Source organism: Archocentrus centrarchus, chromosome 11 (genome assembly GCF_007364275.1).
Source record: "Archocentrus centrarchus isolate MPI-CPG fArcCen1 chromosome 11, fArcCen1, whole genome shotgun sequence".
NCBI classification, from domain to species: Eukaryota; Metazoa; Chordata; class Actinopteri; order Cichliformes; family Cichlidae; genus Archocentrus; species Archocentrus centrarchus.
In genome coordinates, this window is record NC_044356.1 from 7,457,552 (window position 1) to 7,475,554 (window position 18,003).

Below are 18,003 nucleotides of genomic sequence, written 5' to 3' on the forward strand. Positions count from 1 at the left end.
AATACTTTACTCACACTGAACTCAAAAATTGCAAATAAGCCAGGAACAAGTAAAATAATTTGCTCACCGATCTCACGAGAGGACAGCGCAACACAAAATGGCGCCGCCTCCGACCTCTGACTCTCTACAACCAGAAATACAGAGGGAACCGATCGAGTTAACATTCGTGAGCTCAATGCATCACTCCAGCAGTTTATATGCACAAAATCATGCTTAGCATTGGTAACGTTGCTAACTACTTACTATATATCGCTTTTTGTGCTCTTTTTACAATGAATCTCCGTCTCCCTTTTCCTTAACAGCTCGCTCAGCATCGGAGTCGCAGCCGGAAAGACAGAGGAAAGCCCGCCCCCCGCGAAGGAAGTGGTGGGCGGGGCAATGCGCCACTAGGCAGCAGCCCATTGGCTAAAGCGATGCGTGTTTTTTTTTTTTTTCTTTCTTTCAGCTACTGATTATAACAAAAATCGACCATAAATAAAACATAACTGTTAAACCAAAAGCATTTTTAGTGTTTATGAGGGTCAAGGGCATTTTTTATTAAAGCCCTATTTAAATGTGGGTTACACTTAACTAATTCCCTCATCGGCGTGTTAACAAGATTCAGACAGGAGCTGATTGCCTTCATGGCCGACATTGAAGGCATGTTTCATCAAGTCAGGGTTCCTGCCGAAGACACGGATATGCTGAGATTTTTGTGGTGGCCACAGGGAGACCTCAGTCAAGATCTCAAAGAATACAGAATGGTCGTTCACTTGTTCGGTGCAACCTCATCACCGAGCTGTGCCAGCTACGCACTAAGAAAGTGTGCAGAGGACAACCAGGCAGAGTTCAGCCCAAGTGCAACAAATACTGTTCTAAGGAACTTTTACGTGGATGATTGCCTGAAATCTGTTGGCACCGAAGAGCAGGCAATCACTCTGATTCAGGACCTCCGGGCTTTGTGTGCTGCGGGAGGTTTCAAACTCACTAAGTGGGTTTCCAATAGCAGAGCAGTTCTTGCATCTGTGCCAGAGGATGATAAGGCTAAAGAAGTCAAGGAACTCGACTTAGAAAAGGACCGCCTACCTGTTGAAAGAGCTTTAGGTATTCAGTGGTGTGTGGAGTCGGACATGCTCAAGTTCCGAGTTGTTATTCAGACCAAACCACTCACAAGGAGAGGAGTGCTTTCCATGGTAAGCACTATCTATGATCCACTTGGGATTTTAGCTCCTCTCATTCTGCCAGTGAAGCACATTCTGCAAGAGCTAAGCAGAACCAAGCATGCATGGGATGACAGCATGCCAGAATCCCTAACCCTGCTGTGGCAACAATGGGTAACGAGTTTACATCATTTAACCAGTTTTGAGGTAAGCAGATGTGTGAAACCAGTCAACTTTGGTGAGACTACTTCAGCTCAACTTCACCACTTTGCTGATGCAAGCGAGAGAGGGTATGGCATGGTCACGTACCTGGTCTCAAAAAACCACCAGAACCAGGCACATAGTGCCTTCATTATTGGCAAGGCCAGAGTGGCACCGTTGAAGCCGGTTACCATACCACGACTCGAACTTACTGCCGCAGTGGTAGCAGCAAAGATGGACTGGATAATGAGAGGGGAATTGGATCTAAAGTTGGAGGAATCTATCTTTTGGACGGACAGTATGTCAGTAATTAAGTATCTCAAGAATGAAACAGCGAGATACCGCACATTTGTTGCTAATCGGGTTGCTGCAATTAAAGATAGGTCGAAGGTCAGCCAGTGGAGATACGTGAAAACACCTGTCAACCCTGCAGATTTTGCTTCCAGAGGACTCAACATGGACGCCTTTCTCAGGGCAAAGACCTGGATCATGGGCCCAGATTTTATCACAAAACCAGAATCGGAGTGGCCAGAAATACCAGACAGCATATGCCAGCCCATCTGTGATGATCCAGAAGTCAAGGGAGCTTCTGTGTGTGCACTTAGTGCTAAGGAAAATCCAGATGCCATCTCTCAGCTCATTCATCATTACTCAAGCTGGTATCGAGTTATAAGAGCTGTTGCATGGGTCCTCAGATTAAAGTTCATACTAAGGCTCCTTGCTCAAAAGAGAAAGGACTTGAAAGCGTTGCTCAAGGCTGGAAAGTTGGACGAAGAGAGTCAAAGGTCGGAGCATGAGAAACAAATGAGCCACTTCAAAGCATCACTTCCCATCTTGCCCCTTTCTGTAAGTGATTTGGCAGAGGCAGAGATGGCAATAGTGTGTTTCAGTCAAGAGAAGTGGTTTGGTGAAGAAATCGCTAAGCTGCAACAGGGACAGATGGTGGCAAAGGACAGTCCTCTTTATCGGCTGTCACCAGTCATGCAAGATGGCATTTTGAGAGTGGGTGGCCGGTTGAGCAGATCAAGTATGCAGGAGGAGGCAAAACACCCTGCAATCTTAGCCAAAGACCAGCATATCACCTCACTTAATCTCAGATCTGCTCATGAAAACCTTGGACATTGTGGCAGAAATCACATCCTATCAAAGGTACGGCAGAAATACTGGATACTGAGATCCCATGCTGCTGTTCGGAAGGTCCTATCACGATGCATCATCTGCAGACGGCATCATGGAAAGGCAGGAAGTCAGATCATGGCAGACCTCCCCAGTGAAAGACTCATACCTGATGAGCCACCATTCACGAGTGTTGGTGTGGACTATTTTGGTCCCTTTGAAATTAAAAGGGGCAGAACAGTGATCAAAAGGTATGGTGTTGTCTTTACCTGCTTGACCTTGAGAGCGGTGCAAATTGAGGTGGCAAATTCATTGAACACGGACTCCTGTATTCACGCACTGCGGAGGTTCATTGCTAGGAGGGGGCAGGTCCAGTTGATGCGTTCCGACAACGGAACGAACTTTGTAAGTGCAGAGAGGGAGCTGCGCGAAGCTCTGCAGGCTTTGGATAATGCAAAAATTCAGGAAACCTTGGTAGCAAAGGGTATCACTTGGATATTCAATCCTCCAGCCGCTTCGCATTTTGGAGGAGTTTGGGAGCGACAGATACGAACGATAAGAAAAGTGCTCAGCTCCGTCATGAAGCAGCAAACTATTGATGAGGAGGGACTGCAGACATTGCTGTGTGAAGTCGAGGCAATTATCAACAGTCGTCCAATCTCAAGAGTTTCTACCGATCTGAATGACCTGGAGGCCTTGACTCCAAACCATCTGCTTCTGATGAAGGCCAAAACACCACTACCTCCTGGATTATTTAACAGGAGTGATATGTACTCAAGACGTAGATGGCGCCAAATCCAGTACCTGGCAGACTTGTTTTGGAGGCGCTGGACTAGGGAGTATCTGCCAGACTTGCAAAAGAGGCAAAAGTGGTTGCATCCACAGAGGAATATCGGTCAAGATGATATCGTTCTTGTTGTGGATGAGTCGGCCCCACGAAATTCGTGGGTGATGGGTCGAGTTATCCAGACAATCAAGGATGCCAAAGGACAGGTTCGCCAGGCTAGGGTGAAAACCAGCACGAGTGTTCTCCTACGGCCTGTGACAAAACTTTGTGTGCTACTTGAATGTGATATGTAGCCCCCTTTGTACATATCACACAAGAGACAGCGGTAAAGGCTGATCTCCAACGGTGAGTCATGTGCTTGAACCTCTGACTCCATCCCCTTTTTTCCAAACATGCACAACCACGAAGACACACATGCCAGCATGAATGTTGAAAAGTGTTCCTGCTGTGCTAAGACTGAAACCTATCATATGGACAGTTCTAATGATCAATATGTTTGTTATATTCAAGGTGTTATTGTTCTAAACTATATGTAAAAGAGTAATTGTTTTGTGACTCACAAGAACAATTAGGGGCCGGGATATTAGAGCCATACAGAATTTGGGCCAGTATTTTTGCTTGTGTTTACATACATATATATATGTATCAATCTGCATTTAAGTATTTTGTTATAATATTTTAATTCGTAGCACTTTGTGTTTGATTTTGATTGTCTATTTTGTAATTTGGGATGTTGTGCTCCATTGGTTGGTCCTGCTGCTATGAATCTGTTGTCGTAAAATGTGGGTTTTGTCGTGAAGGGGAGGGTGTAGTGAAGCCACCCAGGCAGAACGGGGAGTTTAGCTAGTAAGCAGGAGGTGGAGCAACAGTTTTCTGACCGTCGCCGGCAGTTTAGTTTGGAATAGTAAGCTGCCTCCTAAGAGCACGAGTCGGAAACTACATCCTGCAAAAGCGGCAATAGACGTTTGAAGATTGCCGCTACAATTACTTAAGACCAATACAAAAAAAGGATTTTCAGAAATGTTGGAAACTGAAAAGTATGAACATGAAAAGTATGAACATGAAAAGTATGAACATGTACCGCACTCAGTATTTAGTTGGGGCTCTTTTTGCCTGGATTACTGGAAACATAAAATTTGTGTCTTATTAAATGCATATTTGGATTTAATTCCTTTTGTTTTCTACCTATACTGAAATTGTGAATCAAATAGTTCTGTAATCTAACAGCGTTCCTGTAACTGACAATATTAGGGATACAGTGCTGTAAAATGAGGGAATTCTGCACACTTTTCTTTCAGAAACCGTACAGTACAGTTGGATGTGGGTCACTGTTGGCCTCAGAATCTCAGCTCTGCTCTTTGTAGATGATGCAGTCCTGTTAGCTTCATCAGGTGGTGGCCTCCAGGTCGCAGTGGAATTATCTTGGGGTGTTGTTCAGAGTTGTGTTGCTTTGTGAGCCTCCTAAAGATTCACACAGCCTCAAATTCATACATGCTGGTGCACTTTGTCACTGCAACACACCCTTTACTGTGAAAACACCTCTGCAGCCATTTTGTGTCTGTTGTTGCACTGAAATTGTAGCTGCACAAACACATTGACTCATATTTGACCCTTAAACATGATTGTTTTATTGAAGTGTAAATCTTTATAGCTGCAGCTGCCCTGGGTTATGCAGCCTAATGATCCTCAGATATGAACACAGATGACAGTTCATTATTTCCTGTGTGTATCAGTCAAACCTGCTGCTGCTGCGACTGAGATACAAACAAAGTGACTGGTGGAAATCTTCACTGAATCGTACATGCTGATCAATTTGTGTTAGAGCGCCACCACCAGGAGCAGCACTTTACTCTGTGCTGCTTTCTGGGAAACCACATGATCACTGTTAGGTTTTGTTTTTGTGTTTCTGACACGATCTGGTTTAATTTGCATTGGCACACAAACCGGGAACAAAGAACAGGCTGTTCAGGTTAACAAAAATTAGCTTGACTTAGATTCCAGATACAGGGCGCACACAGCAGGCAAACAATGACATGAGGACAAGACAACAGGCAGTAAAAATACAGGGCTTAAACACACAGGAGGATAATGAGGGGGAAAACAGCTGGGAACACAGGTGATGCTAATTACTTTGACAAGACCTGGGGAAGCAAAACTGAACACAATAGACAGGGACCAGACGACTTATCAAAATAAAACAGGAAGTCAGAAGGGGGAACAAAGATGTAGTCCTGACACCGGGAAACACAAGGAACTAGAAAACAAAACATAACCAAACCCAAAACTGAAAAATATGATATGATGTTTTTGTTAAACATTTGTGACTTATGTTCAAAGTTAAATATTGATTAATAATCATCTACAACCAGATTCCCTAAAGTTCCATCATTTCATGAATAATCCATGATGTTCCAGTTTAGACTCCACCTCTTGTTTCACTGCATTTATCCATAAACCTGAAGAGAGAAAAACAATGAATGTTTGCATTGTTCAGCTGCACAAACAACATATTTACATCATCATTAAAATATTCCAGTTCAGTCGGGTATTTGCCTCATTTGCTTCTGCAGGACACTGACACATATGATTTAAACTTTATCCCTCTGGTTATGTATAAAAGGGAGAGTTTGCTGCAGTCACAATATCTTCCATGAGTTTTAAAATGAAATATTAAACATGATAAACTCTGCAGTAACTCACTGAGTGCAGAGGAGCTGTTGGTCCTTCAGGCTGTAGTAACCATTTCTTCCTGAACTTCAGGGTTCTCCACAGCTGCAGGTCAGAAACACACAGTTAGAGCACATCCTGCTCTGAGCGCACACTTTAACAGGTAACACAGGCCTGAGAAGACTTTAGGTTCAAACACACAAACAATATTTCATGTAGAGACATCAGAGGAAACAGATGAAGTTGAACTTACGAAGCGGGGAACATTTGTCTGAAATAAAATGAGAAAAATACATAATTTTAGCAGTTCAATTATAAATTTCACACATTATTTAATTTCACACATGATGCAAGTCATGAAACACAATTTAATAGTTTCATTTTGCAATCTGGATAAAAACATGAACCTAATGTACCACTGACAACACAGACTCACAAATGTGTTCATGTGACATTAAAGTCAGATTGATAAAATGTGTGTTCTGGTTAATCTCACTCTCACCACTGAAAGTAAATATTAATGAATCAAGTTTTTATACTCAGCTGACTGACAAAACACATTTTTGTTTATAAGGAAACACATTTAGGAAAAGTTCTGAAATACAAACCTGCTGCAAGTTTGTGAGGAAAGAAACTGAAACAATTGTAACTGAGGAGGAAGCTCGAGGAGTTACAGCTTTCTAATGCAGGTAAAGGTGTGTGTGTGTGTGTGTGTGTGTGTGTGTGTGTGTGTGTGTGTGTGTGTGTGTGTGTGTGTGTGTGTGTGTGTGTGTGTGTGTGTGTGTGTGTGTGTGTGTGTGTTTCTAAGAACTGAGTTGGTGGTTGTTTTGTTTCTGACTCACAAGCTGAGGCTCATATTAGAAATAAAGAAGTTATGACAAACAGCTCCAATAATTAATGAATGTGGTTTTAATATTCTGAGGGTTTAAATCTGAGCTCTGATCGTTTTTTGTTTGAAGTTTTGTTTGAATCTTTTTTGTATGATTTCCAGTTTGTCTGCTCTTTGTGAAAGCTGGGACTGAAAGGGTTCAAATATGTGATATATTGACCTAAAGCTTCAGCATATGCACTGCAGCGCTGTCTCTGCGGCCCTACAACGTGACCTACATCAGTGACCAGCAATGTTGCAGCACTCATGCTTGTGCAGCTGCATTATGTGTTAATTACTGTTTATTATCCAGCAGGAAATCAACACCGTAACCTGTCCTGCAGCTCCAGAGAAATGTCAAATAATATCTGTCATGTCCCTGCCGATCACGGGGTATGATTAGCAAGGGACGGCAGGGAGATGTCCCTACCGATATTCGCTCCGCGGGTGAGCCGATTGGACTCACGTGCTTACCAATGTTAACACCAAACCTTTGGGCACATGTACAGGATCTGTGTGTGCTGTGGCACTAAAAGGTGAGCAAATTAATTTGAGCTCAATAACTTGGTCCAATTCCTTCCTAATATTATTGGTCTATAACTGGTATTACCTTTCTCTTTATTATTTGTGTTTCATTATTTATTTATTTATTTATATATAGAAATTTACATTTTATTTTGTATTTATGTTTTTATATTTTATTTATATATTCTGTATTTTATTTTCAAGAGATTGTAGAAGTGCACTAGATTTCAGGTTTGTTCTTTAAATGCACCAAATGCAGTTTGTTTACAAAGTCAGTGAGTAATCATGTTACTCACCTTGATTATGATTTTTTTCCCATAATTGAGCAGCCCTACTGCACTGTTTTTGGCTATTTGACTTATTTCTATGTTGTTGCTAATTAAAGTCTATGTGATTTATTTATTTTCCTTTGTGAACTGTAAAGAATAATAATGCCTTAGACTTATATAGCGCTTTTTAAGGTATTCAAATACACTGTTCATTCACACCTCAGTCATACTTGGTGGTGGTAAGCTACTAATGTAGCCACAGCTGACCTGGTCTGACAGAAGCGTGTATGCCAATTCGCACCTACTGCCCCTCCAACCACCACCAAACACATTCACACTTAGGCAGTGTGGTTTAAGTGTCTTGCTGTTGTTGACACACTGCCACCCACAGCCAATACTGACTGTAATGAATTATTACCATCATCATTATTTGTTTGCAGTGTACAAACAGATCCAGGTAGTTCTGCTCTCTCGCCTGTTCTCTTTTTGTAAATAATGAATCCGATCACAGCGACGGCAGCAAGAACGACCACAGCAACAACCACAGGGACGATCACGGAGGGGGAACCTCCTGCAGATCAACAGAAAACGATCGATCAGCTGCTTTAGTCACTAATGTTTGAACCACTAATTTAATCCCTACAATAAAAGTTCTGACATCCATCCCTCCATTAGAGCCTATCCCAGTTGTCATGGGGCGAGAGGCAGGTACACCTGTACAGGTCACCAGCCTGTCGCAGGGCTAACACAGAGAGAGAGACAACCATTCATACATATGGGCAATTTAGAGTGACCAACAAACCTAACCCCACTAACTGCATGTCTTTGGAGTGTGGGAGGAAACCCACACAGACACAAGGTGGCAGCAGGACCCGGCCAAGGTGGAATCAAACCCAGTCCTTCTAGATGTGAGGTAATAGTGCTAACCACCACACCACCGTGCTGCCTCCAGGTTAAACATTTGTCTGTAGGGCACTAAAACACATTATTAAAATAAATCTGTTAGTTCAAATCTAACATTTCAAAGAAAACTAACGTGTGCTCTGGTCAGCAAAGAAAAACTGAGGGGAAAACTTTGGGACACATTATTGATCTAAACTGATGCAGGCTTTAAAATGATGCTGACAGAAACTCACAGACACACCAAGGAAACAGGATTTATCATCCAGCACATAAAAACCTGTGAGCTGCAGGAGCGTTACAGGAAACTGTAAAAGTCTGTTTCCCATGTTTGTCTCCTCTGATCTCAGTCTCACCTTCATTGCTCCTGATTTCTGCTTTGTCCAGTTTGGTGGTGATGTCCTTGTTCACACCTGAGAGCTGAAACACACAGCTGTACCTGTCCCAGTTTTCAGATCCAACTGCTGAAAGGTCCAGATCAACACTCATCTGGAAGGTCCCATCATGGTTGGGGAGGATCTCTCCTTTGTGCACACCTTCATGAAGCTCCTCTCCATCTTTCTTCCAGACCAGCTCAGCTCTGTGAGGATAGAAACCTGTAGAGTGGCAGGTGATGGGAGAGGAGGAAGACCTCTGGAGGAGAGACACTGAGGGAAGAACTGAGGAATAAAGAGAAATACGGTTTATGGTTTCTTCATTCTTCTTCTTCTTATTATTATTATTAACAGCAGAGTAATTTCTTTGTGATATGATGCAGTTTGTGAGCCTCAGATTAATAGAAATGCTGTGAAGTGTAGTTAAAACAGTGAGTTATAAAGTGATGATAACACTGTGACGCACATGCAGGAACCGAGGAAACCAGACTGATGAGGTGGAAAAAGAGTCAGACACATTTTAATGTGGCAGTAAATCAGAAATATGATTTATTATTATTATCACTCTAACTCTGCTCATATGAACTCACCTGTTCTCATCAGAGAGCTCCTCCCATAGCTCAGGAGCACCTTGAGCACCACAGGACAGATCTGGGTGAGGAAGGTCTTCGCCTCTGCATTGCCAGCTTTGTCACTGTCCAACTTGGTTTTTATGATGACAGCCTGCTGATTAGAAGCGATCCACGTCTCTGTCTCAGGTCAAATGATATGAAGTCCTCTCCATCATAACCGACCTGAATAAATCCATTCAGCTCATCAGTCTCTTCATCCCAGTCACAGCCAACTATCTCCTGATAAGAGTGAACACCTGACAGAGAAACAGAGACTCTGCAGTGAACCACTGACAGCCTGCAGCAGTGTTACTGACACAGACACACACAGAAGAGCTGCATTAGCTGCTGCTGTCAGCTCAGTGGAAGGTTTTTACAGCCAATCAGGATCAATAATGCAGATTTTAGAGAGACTGCAGGAAACACAGTTCATGTTCTCTCTTTTTTTTTAGCCTGTCATGTCTGGCAGGTTTTGCAGCCAGAATTGTGATCTGAATGTTGTTCCAGACATATTTACTCTTCCAAGATGAGCTCTATAGATTCTCTATAGGCTCCTCTAATTAATGTTTGTCCTTTTATTTATTTATTTGTGTTATTTTCCCATACATATACATGTGTCCTTGTAATGCCAGAGTTGACAGGCTGAGAGAGAAGAGAAGAAAAAAGAGAGAAAGGGGAGAAAATAGGAAAATGAGAGCAGAGCACAAGCAAATAAACCACAACAGTTCATCAACTGCTGCAGTTATAAAAGAAGAAAAGACAAAAAACAAATTCTGGAAAAATACATTTATGAGTAAAAACAAAAGAGAAACAAAGCATGACTGCACAAACCAACAATCCTGCTCTGCTGTGCCTGCATGAGTAAGTGTGTGTGTGTGTCTGTGTGTGTCTGTGTCCATGTCATGACATGTTCTTACTAACGAGGGCAGAAAGCTGCAGCTCCGCCCACCAGAAGCCCGAGACAGATAGAGAAAGATCCAGGACACCCGGACTGTCCACAACCCATCAAGAGCTCTGAAGACCCACGGCCACAGCCACATGCCCACCCCAGCAGAGGGGAGAGGGAGGTCCCAGATGAAGCCCCCCCATCCTCCAAACCTGTGCAGCCGGTTATCAGTCCAGCTCCTGTGAGGAGCTACACAGCAGCCTGTGCTGAGCTTCTTCTAGAAGCTTCAGTCCAGGATTAATGAGCAGATCCAGCTGCTCAGCCAGGACAGAGTCCTGTTCAGCAGGGAGTTACTGCCACTGGTCCCAGTAACCCAGAGACCAGCAGGACCAGTATGGACTCTGAGTCCTCATCTGATCTGCAGGTCTGCAGGATTTATTTAGACATTAAACTCATCTTTAATTATTCAGTGACTTTTTTCAAATTCAGTCAATAGATTAAAAAAATCAGAGTCCTGAAACTTGAACCAGCAGAAATCACTGCTGCCTCACAGACAGGAGGTCTGGGTTCGATTTCACTGTGTCCTGGGCCCCTCTGTGTGGAGTTTGCATGTTCTCCTCGTGTGTGTACTTATAAGCGCTTTGAGTGCTCATACTGAGTAGAAAAGCGCTATATAAGAACTAGTCCATTTACCATTTACCATTTACCATTTACCATTTAGTTCTACTTTACAGTCATTCTGAATTATTCTGGTAATAATCTAAATCTGTGATCTGAATGAAACTCTTTAATGTGAATCTGTTTCCTACTGAAACATAAAAACACATTAACAGGAAGAATCAGAGAAAAATGAAACAGTAACAAACCTTCAGTGTGGTTGAAGAGCTGCTTTACACCTTCAAAGCCTGCTTTTAACTCCTGCTGGTGAACCAGAGCACCTGCAGTCTGACCCTCCCACTCCTGTGGATGATCTTCTTTGAGTTTGACCATCCAGTCCTGTGTGGGCTCTGCTTTCTGCGTGTCGCTGTCATAGTGACCTATCTGAACATCATCAACCATCACAACACCCACAAACTCTGGGAGGTTTGGGACTCCAGAGGATGCAGTTGATAAATACTTCAGAGAGTGGATCACTGTGGGAACAGTTAATGTGACATCACAGATTTATATTTTTAATGAACACAATAAAAAAAAACTAGAGCACATTAAAGTCATCTTATAATAATCCTGCTGTCCTTCAATAAATACAAATAGATTTATGAATAATGTTCTGCTCCAGAATTTATTCTGATTATTGATGATTTTTCTTTAAAACTGTTATTGTGAATTTAACAGAATCAGTTATGAACCTGGTTTTCACAGAAAGCTGTTGTTTGGTTTAGTTTCAGTTTTCTTCATTATGTTTACAGTCTATGATTTTCATTTTATTCTCAGATTTTCAGTAACAGGTTTTCTAAACCAGCAACCAAGAAAAAACTTTATCCAGACAGCTTTACTGTTTATATAATCTTCATAGATTTTCTTGATACATATAAACTGAAAAGTATTGTTAAAAGTTTTCCCCTTAATATCTCTGATAGATAACATTATCAATAAAGACAAAGCTGATATTAGGGGACTTTTTACAAATATTATTTTAAGCAAATATGTATTTTATCTTTTATTTTGTAATCAGGTTTTCAGGTGAGTATTTCTAATTATCAATCAGATTATGGTTCATGAAAATCATGTAAGTCACATTTATGGACTTTAAAGTTCTGTGCATTAATCGGTTTGTGTTACAGACTAAAGTTAAACGTCTCTCATTATTTTTCAATTACAAAATGCATTTTTCAGCTGCAGCATCTTCTTACTGATCCTCCAGCACTGATACCAATATTAGCAAATACTGATATGTAAAGTGTAGATGATCAAAGTATCTATCAGCATCTAATAATGTTTCTACTCACTGTAAATATCAGATCCTGATTGATTTTAGTTATAGTCTTATTTTCTATATAGTATATTTATTATTTTGGCACCTGGGGGACGGCTCTAACAAAATGTCATTGTATTATGCAGTGACAATAAAGATATCTTAATAAACTTTATTTTATTCAGTAATAATGAAGCGCTGATATCAGAACAACAAAAACGACTCAAACAGTGAATTTATGTTCAGCTTGTAGTTTGTTATTTATAATATCTGTGCACATATTGTTTAAATAGAAATGTTCACATACTGGTGAATGATACTGAATACATCACAGAGCAGGAGACTCAGTTTTTATGAACCCACTGAATGACACGTGGCTCAGTATATACAGTCTATACAACACAAAAATGATACATGCAGAAATCTGAACACACACCTGATGTTAAACACACATTAGTGGGCTTTAGTGATGAGTTATGAGAGAATGTTTTAGCTCCTGATGAAAATTAAAATGCTCACCCATTGGACAATAAATGGACAATAAATACAAATTTCTAACAGGGGGTCAAAGTCATTTAGTTGATGGGCTGCAGGCGGTCCAGTTTAAAATGGACCAATCAGTAAAAACCTCTGCATAATAATGGACATGATCTTTAACAATCTGACAACACTCACGTCCTCATTTAATGAGCGACTCATTTACTAAAACATGAACAGCCTGAGATGGTTTAGGAAAAATAAGAGCAACAATATATCCAGTTTGTCCTCATTTATTAAGTTTACTGTTACACTGCAGTCAGTTTACAGTTTACACAAAGTTGATCTATGACATCACACAATCATCACATACAGAGTTTTTAAAGTAAACAACAATTGTGTTTGGAGTCATTTTGACTCCATGTGTTCACTGCTGTTCAGTAATGTCTGCATCACCACAGCACAAACAGCAGCAGTGCTTTTATTGGAAAATAATCACTCATTTCACACTAATGTTCACACTTTGTTAAAGTAAAAATATCTGCAGTAAAACTTTGAGTATTTTAATCATTCCAGGTTTTCCAACATGAGGAGAGTTTTTTATTTCCCTGCTGATTTTATAATAATGTCAGAGTGGCTTTTCTGCACTGACCAACTGTCTGTAACAATGGCTGAATAAAGAATTTCTAAAAACTAATAATAACGACTCTCCTTGTAAAAGCAGCATTACTGTCTACAGTGTTTACCAAGGATGGAGAACACTGAGCTGCACTGATGGCAACTGAGTCTGAGAAATGTAACCTCAGCAGTCAGAGCTGTGCTGCCTGAGCAGATTAAACCTGTGTGGCTTTATTAATAACACATTTCTTTCCTTCTAACCACCTCCTTTTGTTCCTGTTTTCCTCTGTTTCTCACTCTCTGCATGTTGTGTGAACAACACTTTAAATGTTCAGAGTTGTGTGTCTGAGTACAGAGGATCGGTCTCACAGGTCTTTGGAACAGACTCTGAGGAACATCTGGAGAACCTGCTGCAGTTCCCCCCAAGGAGCTGATGGTGAAGGCAGTCTACTCCCGGGGCCTCGACATGCTTTGAAACCATCAAACTGTTTACCATTAAACGCCTCACAGTTAGCCCAACTCAGGCTGTCACTGCCTGCAGCTCAGGGTCTGATTTTGGACACTGCTGCTTAAGTGGATCTTCAAACTTCTTCAGGACTTTTAAGACTGCTGAGAAATGTGGATCTCAGGGCTGAGGTCAGCATGAACTCCAAGGACTGAATTTCTGGGATGTGCAGATTCTGTAGAAAAAGGAATCAGTGTTAAGGTCACATAAAGCAGCACAATGTTTGAATATCCTCAGAAATGTCCTTTACATTTTATTTACATCTAAATATATGACCTGATGGTTCTGCATGTGTACCTGCAGCACTAAGGTTCATGTTCACAGCATATATTTTCCACAGTAGGACACTTATGAATGAACACAAGATTATGACATGTTCTCTGAAATCACTTAAACCTGAACATTAACAGTTGGGTTATTATTGAGTGTATTATTGATAATGTTCCAGTCAGTCCTGACAGAGGTCACAGACTGCTGCACAGAAGCATCCCTCTGTATTTACTGTGACTGGGCTTTGGACACAGAGACATTCATACAGTTATTCTGCTTATTCTCCTTTCATAATTCCTTCATAAAGCTTTGAGTACTTTTCTTCCATCAGTCATATCCTAGTCTGCCTCAGCTGATCACATCCTCCACTGACTCCTACACAGTCAGTTTCAGCTAACTGCTTCAGCTAGCTGCTCTCTGACGTCATGTTGCTGCTGAACCATCAGCTGAGTAATCAGCTGTTCCAGTTACAGCTGCTGATGAAGCTACTGAACAAACAGAAACAGCTACTTACAGTTAGCATGTGCTGAATCCAGTGAAGGTCCATCTGAGCCAGCCTTGCATCGGCACAGCCACCGCTACCAGCAGGCTAATGTTACCGTTAGACTGAGTAAGACGCCACCTGGTGGAACGCACTGAGCATATGCGAAACCCTGAGCCTGTGAGCCTGAGCTGAGGGTGAAAGAGCCCTTTATCACGGACAAATCTGCGTATCTGCGGAGAAAGAGCTGCAGCAAAGGTCAGGGTGTAAACGCTGGGTGTATTTTTAGTGATTCAAGCGAAAGCGAAGTGGGGAAATTATTTCTCTAGTCGCATTTTCTGTACATAACAGCTGTGCATATGATATGATCAATAACAGAGGCACGGCGCTGATTAGGCGCCGCTGTGCTGATTCACACACACACACACACAAACACACAAAAGGCACAAAACAGAAAACGGAAGAGGGAGAAGGATAAAAATGTTGGGATGAAAAAAAAGTTTTTCAAAGTAGTTTAAAGACAGTCGGTAATTTATGTGAGTGAGCCTCAAGAGGAGGCTTTAAATACTCAGGTTAGCTTAAGTTACTAGTATTAAAATAACAAGTCACTGTTCTGCAAGTGTGTGCTGTAGTTACAATATAACAGATCATAACAAGAAAAAAAATGAATAAATAAATAAAGCCTAAGTAGGATCTCCCCACTTAGGCTCCCGTTTTTTGTGTGTGTGTGTGTGGGGGGGGGGGGGGGGGGGGGGGGACTAAAAATGTGTCCGCATACACTTAAGAAAGTATATAGCTGCACCTTTGGCTACAATAATAGCCACATATGTGTGGACCAAACCATCCATACATGTGTATTTCAAATGGTATGAATTTAACAACACTGTTATTAATAACAGTGTCATATAAAAAGACCAAAACATGAATTCCTAACTGACCTGCCGCCGCCTCCTGTACTCCCAGGAGAAACAGGATCATCACGGTCTTCATTGTGACCTCCGGGATCCAAACTTTTAACAAACTTTATGCGCTTTGCTGTTCAGAGAAACTAACTGTGCTTCAAAGCTAAAGGAGGCAAAACCAGAACGACAACATGCTGATGGTGACGTTTGCTCTCAGGAATACATCGAGTATTCATTTCACTTTAACTAGTAGTGACTTCATGGATTTCTTTACAAATAAAATTTTAGACATTAGAGAAAAAATTATTCATAACCATCTCAAAGATTTATCTTCATGTTCGGCTGCTTTCAGCACTGCTGGTATTTGTTTAGACTCTTTGGCTCCAGTTGATCTTTCAGAGTTAACTTCAATAGTTACTTCCTCCAAACCAGCAACATGTTTGTTAGATCCCATTCCTACTAGACTGTTCAAAGAAGTCTTTCCAATTATTGATGCTTCTATCTTAAAAATGATCAATCTGTCTTTATTAGTTGGCTATGTACCACAGACCTTCAAGGTGGCTGTTATTAAACCTCTACCTTAAAAGCCATCACTGACCAGGGTTATTATAGTTAACGAAAACGAACGAAATAACGAAAACTGAAATTGAAAAAACATTGTCGTTAACTGAAATAAATAAAAACTAAAATTAAAAGGAAAAAACGATAACTAACTAAAACTGTATTGTAACTAACTAAAATCGTAGATAAATGCCCTTCCTTTTTATTGTTTGTCATTTTATTTCAAAGCCTTGTGGACTGATCATGTTCTGCTCTCCGAGTTTAAGCTGGGAGTGCCGTCGGGCAGTTGTGTGCGTGCGTGCGCTTTTTGCACTGTTTTTGCGGCTTAATTCAATTCAATTCAATTTTATTTATATAGCGCCAAATCACAACAAACTGTCGCTTCAAGGCGCTTTGTATTGTGGGTAAAGACCCTACAATAATACAGAGAAAACCCAACAGTCAAAACGACCCCCTATGAGCAGCACTTGGTGACAGTGGAAAGGAAAAACTCCCTTTTAACAGGAAGAAACCTCCAGCAGAACCAGGCTCAGGGAGGGGGGGTCATCTGCCGCGACCGGTTGGGCTGAGGGGAGAGAAAGACATGCTGTGGAAGAGAGCCAGCGATTAATATCAATTAATGATTAAATGCAGAGTGGAGTATAAACAAAGTAAATAAGGTGAATGAGAAGAAACAGTGCATTATGTGAACCCCCCAGCAGCCTAGGCCTATAGCAGCATAACTAAGGGATGGTTCAGGGTCACCTGATCCAGCCCTAACTATAAGCTTTATCATAAAGGAAAGTTTTAAGCCTAATCTTAAAAATAGAGAGGGTGTCTGTCTCCTGAATCCAAGCTGGAAGCTGGTTCCACAGAAGAGGCGCCTGAAAGCTGAAGGCTCTGCCTCCCATTCTACTCTTAAGTATCCGAGGAACCACAAGTAAGCCAGCAGTCTGAGAGCGAAGTGCTCTGTTGGGGTGATATGGTACTATGAGGTCTTTGAGATAAGATGGTGCCTGATTATTCAAGACCTTGTATGTGAGGAGAAGAATTTTAAATTCTATTCTAGATTTAACAGGGAGCCAATGAAGAGAAGCCAATATGGGAGAAATCTGCTCTCTCTTTCTAGTCCCTGTCAGTACTCTAGCTGCAGCATTTTGGATCAGCTGAAGGCTTTTCAGGGAGCTTTTAGGACAGCCTGATAATGAATTACAATAGTCCACCCTAGAAGTAATAAATGCATGAATGAGCTTTTCAGCATCACTCTGAGAAAGGATGTTTCTAATTTTAGAAATATTGCGCAAATGCAAAAAAGCGGTCCTACATATTTGTTTAATATGTGCATTGAAGGACATATCCTGGTCAAAAATGACTCCAAGATTTCTCACAGTGTTACTGGAGGCCAAAGTAATGCCATCCAGAGTAAGTATCTGGTTAGACACCATGTTTAGAGCAGGAAATTAGAGGTCATCCAGGCCTTTATGTCTTTAAGACATTCCTGCAGTTTAACTCATTGATGTGTGTCATCTGGCTTCATTGATAGGTAAAGCTGAGTATCATCTGCATAACAATGAAAATTGATGCAATGCTTTCTAATAATACTGCCTAAGGGAAGCATGTATAATATAAATAGAATTGGTCCTAGCACAGAACCCTGTGGAACTCCATAATTAACCTTAGTGTGTGAAGAAGACTCCCCATTTACATGAACAAATTGGAGTCTATGAGATAAATATGATTCAAACCACTGCAGTGCAGTACCTTTAATACCTATAGCAAGCTCTAATCTCTGTAATAAAATGTTATGGTCAACAGTATCAAAAGCTGCACTGAGGTCCAACAGGACAAGAACAGAGATGAGTCCACTGTCAGAGGCTCTAAGAAGATCATTTGTAACCTTCACTAATGCTGTTTCTGTACTGTGATGAATTCTGAAACCTGACTGAAACTCT

General features: G+C 41.2%; 1 pseudogene; it reads right to left on the minus strand.

The window, feature by feature from the left end:
• Nucleotides 1-5,001: 5,001 nt before the first annotated feature.
• Nucleotides 5,002-15,599, minus strand: LOC115788255 (major histocompatibility complex class I-related gene protein-like; annotated as a pseudogene).
• Between the last annotated feature and the right edge of the window lie 2,404 nt (nucleotides 15,600-18,003).